This window comes from Pinus tabuliformis, chromosome 9 (genome assembly GCF_031772625.1).
Source record: "Pinus tabuliformis cultivar Carrire ecotype Pingquan chromosome 9, CPIR1, whole genome shotgun sequence".
NCBI lineage: Eukaryota > Viridiplantae > Streptophyta > Pinopsida > Pinales > Pinaceae > Pinus > Pinus tabuliformis.
This window is the reverse complement of record NC_142307.1, coordinates 498,448,125-498,460,577: the sequence shown is the minus strand read 5'-3', so window position 1 is coordinate 498,460,577 and position 12,453 is coordinate 498,448,125.

Here is a 12,453-nt window from a genome sequence, read left to right as displayed (position 1 = left end):
TTGCCATTTTAAAAAAATCCTTTCTAAATGTATGCCAATGATTTCTATAGAAAGCTATTGTAAATCCGTCTGGCCCAGGCGCTTTATCTGGCTGCAGACTCCAAATGGCCTCCACAATTTCTTCTTCTGTGGGATCCTTGCAAATATCTTGGTTTTGTTCTTTTTTTATTTTCCTTTTTGTATGCTGCAATATTTCTTCATATTCAGCCATTTCTTCTATTGCTGACAGTAAGTTTTTTAAGTCCTTGTAAGCTGCTTTTTAAATTTCTTTGGCTCCTTTGACTTCTTGATTTTCCAATTGTATTTTTTATATCCGATTTCTAGCTCTTCTCATTCTCATATTGTTGTGAAAAAATGACGTATTCTTGTCCTCTGCCTTGAGCCAAAGGCTTCTGGATTTCAGTTTGGCCGCTTCCTCTTCTTTCTTGTTTTCCCTGTATATCTCCCAGAATATTTCTTTCTCTTTTAAGTAGTCTTGCTTGCTTTCTTCTTTACATTCTTTTTTCAGCCTGCATGATATCCATTTTATGTTGTAGCTCTTATTATTATTATTATTATTATTATTTCATTTAATCTTGTCCATTCCTTTAGCTTAGATCTTACATTTTTTAATTTTGTCTCCCATGTATACTATGGTGAGCCTGATATTCTTGGTTCCCATGCTACTTTAACTAATTCATTGATTTCTGTGCTGTTGTCCCAGACTGCACTGTACCTGAACGGGAGTGGGACTTGGTTTTCCATTTTTTCCAATGCTATTACAATCGGTTTATGATTTGAAGTTGTGGTGTGAATGATTTTTGATTTTATAGAGTTGTACATTGCTGCTATATTTGCTTGGATCAGAATTCTATCTAATCTTTCTTTTATGTTACTTTTACCCACTCTCTTGTTATTCCACGTATGTTTTCCATTATTTGGAGGAATATCCAGGAGGCTATGTTGTTCCATTATTTCTTCTAAAGAATCTCTAGATGGGTCTGCTTGCTAGTTTCCTCCAAACTTTTCCTCTGTACTTCTGGCCAGATTTAAATCTCCTCCTAGAATTATCTTTCCAGCTTGTGTTTCTTGTAATACTTCCTTCATTGTTGCCCAACACTATTCTTTGTCCTTATAGCGATTGGGGGCATATATATTTATCACCCTATATTTCTCTTCTGTGTTGATCCTCCTTAAACCCGTTAAAATCCAGTGCTGCCCTGTTTTTTTCCCATTAATTCCCATATTCCTTTTTTCCAGATTGTGCATATACCTCCTGATGCTCCTGTTGCCTAAATTGCTTCCCCTTCATATTGTCGGAACTTTTTTTAAAGATTTTACGATTCTTTATTGTTTACTTTTGTCTTCTGGATCATGAGGATATCCAGGTTTTCTTTTGTTATAATATCTCTTGTTGCATTTTCCTTAAAAGGTGTCCCCATTCCTCTGTAGTTCCAGAAGACTATTATCATTATTTACTTGTTGGGTTGTGCATGGTTCCTTTCCCGTTATGTTGGCTTTTCTCCATATTTCCTGTGCTTTTCCCTAGATAAGAATCTATAGGTTGTTGTGTTCCTAGAGCCATTTCTTTTGTTGCTGCTTCATCCCTTATTTCTTTATTAGTCTTTCTTCCAACTTTTTTTTGGTTTTCTGCATTTGGAAAGGCTTCTTTTGCTTTTTTTTTTGGTTAATATCCTATCTACTAAAGGAGGAGGAGAAAGGTGAGTTGAAACTCTGGGGGAAAGAGGGGACTACGGGGGGTTAGGGGAGTGAGGGGTTCTAGATCTAGATCTAGATTTGGGTCCAGGGGATGGGGGTGCTGAAGGGAGAAATGGATCAAAGGGGTTGTGGCTAGCTAAGTCTACTTTTGGAGAAGGGTGAGCTTCGACAGATGATAAGGGCTGGACTGGTTGTTTATTAGTTGTCTTCTTTCGTTTGACCTGTTCCCATTTATTTTCCAGATCCTCAACCTTTTCACTTTCATTTCCTTTATTTTTTGTACATCTATTTGCAAAATCACTATATTCATGACATACCTTGCATTTGAAGGGGATTTGCTCATAGTACAGCTGTTGTATGTGCGTCCACTGATCCACTGTGATTTTGATAGCTTCTGGGAGGCCTTTCCCGAGATCCACCTCCAAATAGATTCGGGCACATGTATGCATGTTTTCTTTAGGCACGCGTCTGTCTATGTATTTCCCGACTGCGTTTCCTATGGCTTTAACTGAATCATTCCACCAACAGTGGAGGGGAAGATACGACAATCTTACCCATACTGGGACAACATTTGGAACATCTTTTTTTGGATCAAAGTCCGGTGTCCATCTATTCAGATACAATCCCCTTGTATCCATAAAATACAGACCAATCTTGAATATCAGATCACGGTCCTCTTTGGTTTCAGAATGGAAGGTGAAATAACCTCTACCACAGAATCTGATTGAGATCTTCCCATTTATTTATGCAGCCCAGTTTATTTCTACCCACTTTTGTACAGTCTTAGGTGATGGCCACAACCCAGTAAAATGCCCTACTAATCCTCATTTTGCTAGGGAGAGTGCTGCTTTTCTTGGGAGTGCTGGAGGAAGAGATATTTCTAGTATTTCTTCCATTCTTTTAACAAACTTTGAAACTGACGGTCAGTTCTTTGCTGGACCCATTGCAAAGATAAAGGAGGCAAAAGCTTTTTTTGTTACTTATGTTTCTTACTGATGATTTGAGTGGTGTTCTTCATCCTTTGATGGATCCATCATGCTCAAGCCTCAGTAGCAGAAGGCCACTGAGGGCCAATACAATATGGGGGCAGTAGCTTCCTGCCGAATGTTGAAGCTGCGGTATCACCTTCTAATGATTATCGAGCTATCCTCAACAGCAGGGGCCACTGAGGCGCAACAGATGTTGCTTATCGCTGGGGCTGCAGTAGCGGCTATGGCTGCGCGCGATCCTCCTCCACTACTCTCCATGCCATCTTCTGCAACGCTATCTTAATTATGGAGGAAATGATGATTGTTTCTGATATCCTTGATTTTGTACTTGTTATTATGTGGACTTAATGGTTGTTATCTCATTTTTATTGTTAGCTCTACTACAATTTTGAGCAGTTAAGGGTCAAAGACAGCTTTGCTATGTTGCATTATGCTTAAAAGGATCTTGTAGCGGTCGTTCTCCTCCTTCTCCTTCAGTTTCCTCACACCTTCTCAGCCTCCACTGCCTCTGTTTCTCTCATAAACTTCTTCATCCCTCGCTTTTCCCTATTCCCCTGCTTAATTCCTTTTACCCCGTCATTTCTGTTTTCTTCATAAAACTCTTTCATCTCTGTTAAAACCCCCCTAATCCAACTAAGCACTTCTAGGCCCCTTTTCCTTAAGCACCGGGTGCTAAACCCATGAGCCCGCGCCCACGTGACCCGCCCCTCCGTAACCCTTTGCCGCCTTTTCATCGCGTGTTAAATCTCTTGCAAGTTCCCCGCCATCTGGCCGTCCGCCATGCGATTGGACGGTAGACGCTTCCCCCAATCGTGCGACCTACGCACGCATTAACCCGCAGGGGCGGTGATTTTCATTTGCCATGTGTTGCTTTCTTTTTTGATTGCGGTGGTTTATACGGAAACCACCGAGCCCCGGTAAGCGGTGCGTTGAATACCACCTGCCCGCGAAACTGCCCTCCTCCCACGCGTTATCTCCCGCGCACCTTCTGCTCCCGTCAGCTGTTGGATCTGCCGTCCATGATCTAATGGCCCTCGTTTAATCGATTATGTTTGCTCCCGATAGCTATTCCAAGTTGATCTCTGCCTTTCGTTTGCTTCATCCAAAGGCCAATATTGCCTTCCTGTCCCGCCCATGCATCCTCCATGTTGTCTTCGTCCCGTTGACCTGTATCATTCACCCGAAGCACAAAGCCATCAGCTACCTATACCCTGCGTATTAAATCTTCAAACTACCTCATTCAAGAAGCAGCATGGCTGAGAAGGAAACAGGACAGCCTCGAGCAGTTAAAGCATTTATCAGTTATGGGTTTCTTTCAGTCAACGTACCATCTGCTCAGGAAGAACAACGGAGTATCAAAAAAGATGAAATTTGTCCATTAAAACCAGCAGATTTTAGCAGAGCCCCATATCCAAAAATTAATTTGTTAGGTGGTCCATTATGACCCCTTCTCGTGTAATGGAACAGAGTGTTTTTGTAACCAACCTATATATATACCCAAAATCAAGAGGTTGATGAGTGTTATTTTGTTGTAAGGTTCAACTTCTGGGGACTGTAACTACTGTGATACCTACAGCGTCTGGTCTTCATTTTCAGCGAATGCAAGCTTCTTTTGTTGTTAATTGCTCACTTTCCACTTCTTCTTATTTGTTCCAGGCTGTGCCTGTTATGCATTTATTCATGTGCTATAGATGTTTAGCATTCAAGGGGCTGTCATCCCACCTCTGTGTTAGAATCTAGTTAGTATTATTGAATGTGTATGCAGGTTTCTGTTGTTTTAATGCCAAAGATCTGTCATCCTGTTTGCGCATTAAGAAATAGATTTACAGACCTTTTAACTGGTCGCAGCTGGCCATCACAGGGTCCTGTGCATCTGTTGGTGTGATCATTATTCTCCATCATCACATTTTCCTTAAACTGTGAGTAATTGGTGGTCTAAAGCCTTGTATTCGGGGGGTGTTCACCCATGTCTGGGGTTAAGCATAATAGAAGTGGTTTTCTGGCTTGAATATGTAGCATTTCTTTCATTCATCCACCATTTATCCAACATTTTTGTTGAGTTTGCAATGTTCTCGAGTATCTCTGAGATACAACCTAGGAGAGTTTCTTGGGGTGATAACATTAATTGGCACCATTTCTAGGGAGAGGAGATTGAAGCTCAGCTTCCCTGGGAGAACGACACAGTTCCAAGCTTTGATGATAGACAAGGCTTGGACACATATTTTGGTTGTAATCATCTATCTAGCGACTCCACATTGCAGTTCTGGTGTATTTGGTGAGGCATGTTCGGTGAAATACTTAGAAACCATCAGCTGAACTGGTGCCTGATCCTGAGAAGATCGTTCAGTAGAAGAAAATATCGAAGTAAGGAGCAGAAGGATTAGGTAAGCCTTAAAAGTTCCATGTATCTTTGATTAGTGAATGTCACCTTCAGAGATTCATTTAGCTCCTCAATCATTCATTTCCTTTTCGGACCTCAGTTGAAAGAAGCATCCATGCTGTCCATCATATTCCTCTGTTTCTGTCATTCTTTTCATTGATCCATTCTGCTCAGTCTACCAGTATCCTTTCACATACCTCAGTCATGGCAGGCTAGCAAGCCCTCACAAAGATAGAAAGAATAGTTGATGCTAGGTATGGACCCTTAGTCTTGCCTACCCCTTTGAATGCCATGCCTGCAGGCGATTATCAAGAATTTATGCCAACGTTTAGTAGTAAAGAAGGAGTATCAGCTGAAGAGCACCTCGAATCTTTTTATAGCTATGCTGATAACTTGGATATCAATAAAGAGGATGTCTGGATGAGGGTTTTTGTTCAAAGCCTAGATGGGGAGGCTAGAAAATGGTTTAGAGAATTACCCCCTAGGTCTATTGCAGATATTGAGGCCTTAGATGATGTGTTCTTAAAGCATTGGGGGAATAATAAAGATCTGCTCTTTTATCATGATGAATTTGGGAACTTGCAGAAAGAAGATGGTGAGCTGCTGTCTAATTTCAACATTAGATTCAATCTTATGTACATCAGAATTCCAGCTGAAGTAAGACCCACCCCTGCTTCTGCCATGCTCACTTATGCTAATGCCTTCGATTCCCAGTTCTACCTGCTGTTAAGAGAAAGAAGATGCACTTCTTTGGCTGATATGCAAAATGTAGCCTTTGAGGTAGAAGCAAACATCATTGCTGCAGAAAGACTCGAAGGTGATGCTGAAAGGAGAAGTCAAGGAGGTGAATCCTCATCATCCTCAGAACCTGAATTAGATGAATTAGCTAGGATGATTGAGTTTTTGGCTTTTGAATTTTCCAAGTTAAAAGTTGAGCAGTATTCTAAGGAAGCAGGAGCTCATTGTTCCTTTTCTTTTCCAACTCCAAATCCACAAAAAGGAGCACATGAGCATTTGCAGATTTTTCAAAGAAATAAGATTACAAATGAAGACAAAGGGGTGAGGCCCCTTTTACAGAATATAGTCATGGAAGAAGTGCAGCATGAGGAGGAGGTCCATGTTTTGGAAGGTGCTCCTTTCCTAACAAGGGCTGCTTATGAGAAAGCATTATCCAGAGGCATTGCTTGTCAGTTTTTTGTAGCTGCAGAACAACAAGCTGATCAGCAGCAGAAATCAGCAGCTGATCCTCTCATCCTTGAAGAATCTGAGCTTGAAGCCTGCCCATATTCCCATGATTATGCAGATCTGCAAATCAGCCAGCCTGCTATTATTCCCAGACCAGTGATCAAGAAGGGAGAAGAAAGCTCCCCATCATCTTTTTTCCCTCTGTTTGCTCAGGTGAAAATACCTCAAAGTTGCCCCTTGAACACTAAGGTAGAAAAAAATTCAATACTCAAGGCTAAAGCTGATCATCTCAGTCTTGATATTTTGAAACCTGCTCAGATGGCCTCCACACAGATTGAAAGGGCAACTTCTCAGATGACAGAGGAAGAGGATGCACAGTTTTGGGACTCCTCCTTGGATGAGGATTGTTCAGAGAAAGATTCAGGAGCAGATAATGTTTCTGTGTCCCCTACACATGAACATATTGGTACACCATTCATATTTATTGTGCAGACCACACATGACAAAGATAAGTACACAGCAACAGTGGTTATTCAGCAGGTGTACAGAAGATCCCATGAAGAACGTCCAAGGAGGAAAATACACAGAAGGGAAATGAAATTTGATCCATATCTACCTATTAAGCTCAAATGTCCTAAACTGTTTGAAGTGAAGGATCAAATAAATTCAGTTTTGCTGATCTATGACGAACCGAATGATTGGCAACAATTTTGGTGGCCCATTAGATGGTCAGCTTCTCAAGTCTTAAGTTTTCCGGCCTTAGTGATTGTAATCATGTTCTTTTACAGGTTTCTATTGTAGGCTTGGCTGACTCCATGCCCAATGGATACTAGGGACTATTTTTAAGCTGGTTTTGCATGAAGGCATTGGTCTGCAGGTTCTTGAGACCTCATAGGGAGGATCTCATCCCTAGAAGGAGCCAGTGTTAGCTCTACTACAATTTTGAACAGTTGAGGGTCAAAGACAACTTTGCCATGTTGCATTATGATTAAAAGGAGCTTGCAGCGGTCGTTCTCCTCCTTCTCCTTCGGTTTCCTCACACCTTCTCAACCTCCGTTGTCTCTGTTTCTCTCATAAACTTCTTCATCCCTCGTTTTTTCCTATTCCCCTGCTTAATTCCTTTTACCCTGTCATTTCTATTTTCTTCATAAAACTCTTTAATTTCCATTAAAAACCCCCTAATTCGACTAAGCAATTCTAGGCCCCTTTTCCTTAAGCATCGGGCACTAAACCCATGAGCCCGCGCCCACGTGACCCGCCCCTCCATAACCCTTTGCCGCCTTTTCATCGCGCGTTAAATCTCTTACAAGTTCCCTGCCATCTGGCCGACCGCCGTGCGATCGGAAGGTAGGCGCTTCCCCCGATCGCGCGACCTGCGCATGCGTTAACCCGCAGGGGTGATGGTTTTCATCTGCCACGTGTTGCTTTCTTATTCAATCACGGTGGTTTATACGGAAACCACTGAGCCTCGATAGGCGGTGTGGGGAATACCGCCCGCCCACGAAACCGGCCTCCTCCCACGCGTTATCTTCCGCACGCCTTCCGCTCCCGTCAGCCATTGGATTTGCTGCCCGCGATCCAACAGCTCTCGTTTAACCGATTTTGTTTACTCCCGATAGCTATTCCAAGTTGATCTTTGCCGTTCATTTGCTTCATCCAACAGCCAATATTTCCTTCCTGTCCCGCCCATGCATCCTCCATGTTGTTTTCTTCCCATTGACCTGTATCATTCACGCGAAGCACGAAGCCATCAGCTACCTGTACCCTGCGTATTAAATCTTCAAACTACCTCATTCAAGAAGCAGCATGGCCAAGAAGGAAATAGGATAGCCTCGAGCAGTTAAAGAATTTATCAGTTATGGGTTTCTTTTAGTCAACGTACCACCTGCTAAGGAAGAACAACGGAGTATCAGAAAAGATTAAATTTGTCCATTAAAACCAACAGATTTCAGCAAAGCCCCATATCTAAAAATTAATGTGTTAGGTGGTCCATTATGACCCCTTCTCGTGTAATGCAGGAGAGTGTTTTTGTAACCAACCTCTATATATACCCAAAATCAAGAGGTTGATGGTTGATGAGTGTTATTTTGTTGTAAGGTTCAACTTCTGGAGACTGTAACTACTGTGATACTTGCAGCGTCTGGTCTTCATTTTCTGCGAATGCAAGCTTCTTTTGCTGTTAATTGCTCACTTTCCACATCTTCTTCTTTGTTCCAGGCTGTGCCTGCTATGCATTTATTCATGTGCTGTAGATGTTTAGCATTAGAGGGGTTGTCATCCCATCTCTGTGTTAGAATCTAGTTAGTATTATTGAATGCGTATGCATGTTTTTGTTGTTTTAATGTCAGAGAGCTGTCATCCTGTCTATGCATTAGGAAATTGATTTACAGACCTTTTAACTGGTTGTAGCTGGCCATCACAGGGTCCTGTGCATCTGCTGGTGTGATCAGTATTCTCCATCATCACATTTTCCTTAAACTATGCGTAATTGGTGGTCTAAAGCCTTGTAGTCGCGGGGTGTTCACCCATGTCTGGGGTTAAGCATAGTAGAAGTGGTTATCTGGCTTGAAAATGCAGCATTTCTTTCATTCATCCACCATTTATCCAACATTTTTGTTGAGTTTGTAATGTTCCCGAGCATCTCTGAGATACAACCTAGGAGAGTTTCTTGGGGTGATAACAGTAATATACAATATTTAATGTTGGTTATAAGCATGGTTATATGACTCGTTATAGTAATGGCTATTTCATATATTTACTTGTAAATGAAAGGATAATGGATGGAAGTCCTAATTGATGTTAAAATAGCCAAGGGAAGAGGGTGGTGATCCTTATTTTCAAGCATCATATGAGTTATGAGTGATTTATGATCTGTCTTGTATTCATGTCTAGTAGATTGCATCGATGCCAAGTGTTTGAAAGAATGCTAGTCCCAATTGGGGATGGTCAGGCCTAGTCCTAGAGCCATTTTTTGTCTTTCAAGTCTTGTTATCATTTAAATCATGGATTCTAAAAGTTATAGGGGTTTCTGGGAAGTGACCTGGATTATGGACTTGAAAAGTGGCATAAATCCTGGAGTCAAAGGCACAATTTTGAGGAGAAAAGTCCCCAAACGCTCCCATGCCTTGCTGTGGGAATAATGGAGCCTCCGAGACACACCCTTGTGCATATTAAGGGAGCGTCTAGGGGTTTAATGGTTTAAAACTTAGTGGGACTAAGGGACTAGTCATTGGGATGATTGGGAAGGATTTTGGGAGTCTTGTAGCAGGCATAGAAGGTATGTGTTGTGGGTTTCCGTTGATTCCACTTCCTTGAGGTCACCTAGGTGGTCGAGTCTTGTCATAGTAGCTCCTCATCTCATGTTTACCTCGGGTAAGATGGTGAAAGTGGGTAGGTATGAGGGGAGGCATTGTTACACACAAATTTACAGTATCGTTCACTAATTCATGGTACAAAGCTTGGTAATGTTATTTAAATCAGGGTTGACATTTCAATATACGTATAAACTATGTTTATAAGGAATATATGGATTATAAATTTTTTCTCTTGAACCAACCCTATAGAAATTTGTCTAGAATTTACACTAATTTCAATGGGGGTTACAAATTGATGATTATCGCAAATGGGAGTTGGATCGATGCTCCGGGGAAATGAGGGCGGTTAGAGGGTAACCACCTCCATTCTGAGCATCATGTGAGGGAGGTAGTCTTACCCTCCCTTTGATGAAAAAAGTAATATATATAACTTATAGTGGGGATTTCATCTTCTCCCACTCCAGTATTGAGTCATTGATTTGAAAATGAGATCTTAGACTAATATTAAGGTATTACACACTCATGTGCATGGACTTGCCTCTATTACTTAATGCAATGGATCTATAAGATTGTGAAAAATATAGACAATGAGTAGTTAGAGAAACATAATAGACAAACACACATGACACAACAAGTTTAATATGGAGTTCACCCAAAACTCCTAGGCTATGTCTCCTGGTCTAGCCTTCAATGGTGACCTCTCTATTATGTCTTCAAGAGCAGAGTTTTACAAAATGTGAGCTCAAATTGAGTCTCAACACAACAGATACAAAACAACAGGAGTTTTTCTTGAATCCCTCAAGCCTCTTTGAGTACACAAACTCGTTCTCTCACTCTCTGTCTCAATTTTATCTTCATCTCAGCACTGCTTGCCTCTGTCTCTATCATTCAGTGGATTTTAAGACAATCGCTGCCCTCTGTTTGTTTCCTCTTCTAGGCTCTCTGGCTCTTGGACTCTGTCCACTCAAATCCCCTCTGAGAGTTAAGCAATTATTGCTAAACGTCTTCAGGGATGGTGGCCACCCATTCTACAATAGAAGGGACCATTGACGCTTTTGAAATCCCAAAAATGGTCATTCTCTATTTACACGAAGAAATACTCTAAAACACGGGAAAATCTGCCAATCTATCGTTTATCAGACTTCAAAAATCATTTATTCCACCCTATATTCCATCGGGTCCACCTTTAAATCGCTATCGCAAGTCGCATAGGCGTGGGTTCCTTTGTATTTGGTCTTATTGTTAAAAATCCCAAATACAAAGAAAATATCAACAAAATTGTTGGCATTATGATTTAGGTGTTGTCCTTGATGGAAACTCACTCAGATGACAGTTCTCAGTACAGTAGCAAAGAATTATAGATCAGACTATAGAGAATGAAGAAAGAGAGGTATACACAGGTTCACCGTGATAGAGAAGCGTATACACGTGGGTTAATAGACCAAAAGTAGCATATAATGTACACACGCACTTTCACAGAATGAAAAGTGCGTATATCTTGGAAAACTAAGTTTTGGTCCAAGGTATTTGGTCCATGGTATTTTGATTCATGGTATTGGTCCATGGTATTTGGTCTGAGCCATTGACCCTAGGTATTTGGTCCAAGGTATTGGTCCTAAGTGGTTTTGGTCCATGGTATTGAGAAAGGCCAAAAACTATATAAGGAGGAGAAGATCATTAGGCCAAGCGTGAAAGGTGTACAAGTATTGAATATTTGATGAAGTGTGAGATCCAGGATGCAGGTTATGGGTTGGTGATGCTTTGCTTGATCTGAACTAAGGATGCACCTATGTGAATGATTATGGATGATGGATCAGGATCTTAAGGCTTGGAATGGATTATAATTATGTGGTTTGATCATGGATAGACTAGATTTGAATTACTTACGCATATTTTATTGTATAAATGTTATGATCTGGGTATGGCTAATGTCTGGAATAGATGCAAAGTTATGAGTAAATATTTGCAGATCTGTATGCGGGTTCGCCTTGGTAAAAGCGTGTATACACACTGGTTCAGCTCATCAGAGTCGCGTATCCAGTATGAAGTATGATATTTGAAGTTGCAGTTGGATCTGGTTGTTGTTGCAGAGTTCTAGGTTTTGCTCTGTGTTCTAGTGACTGTGTTTTGATGACAGGGCTTTAGTGATTCAGTTATTGGGTGATTCAGATATTGATGATTGAGTATTCAATGATTGGTTAATGCAATGGTTGTATTGCAGTGGTGATTGATTTTGAGCTTCATAGTTGTTGATGGGTCCAGTATGAAAATTGGATGAAACGCGGCCATCAGATTATCGTGTTGTGATCCAGGAGTATCCAGTTTGAAAATTTATGAAACATGGTCCCTAGAGGAAGAGAGAAGGTCGTAGCCTTCTATAGGCTGGTGCCTATGTATTGGTAAACATATCAGCCAATACAAGAGCCAGGGGGTTGGAGCTCCCTTCTAGTAGCAGCTGGAAAACGAGTGAAGTTTGGATCCTTCAGTAGGCCGATGCCTACGTACTAGTAAACATATCAACTAGTAAAAGAGCTAGGGGGTTGTAACTCCCTTCTAGTAGAAGTTGCAGAACAAGAGAAGGTTGTAGCTTTCTTAAGGTGGGTGCCTGCATACTGGTATGAGTCTGCATCACTACAAGATTGTAAAAAAGTTTTTTTGATATTAAAGAAGACAACATCAAGTGGTTTTTGTCCCGCATTGGGTTTCCACCTTAAATCTTGGTGTTCATGTGTGTTTCTTATGGTGATGGTATGTTCTATTTTTACTGCACTTGGTCACTATTTATATGGTTAATGAAGTACTGATGCACTGATTAATGATCAACATATGATGGATTAACTGAATCATAAGTTTTTTGGATATACGTTGGTTGCCTTAAACACAGTTA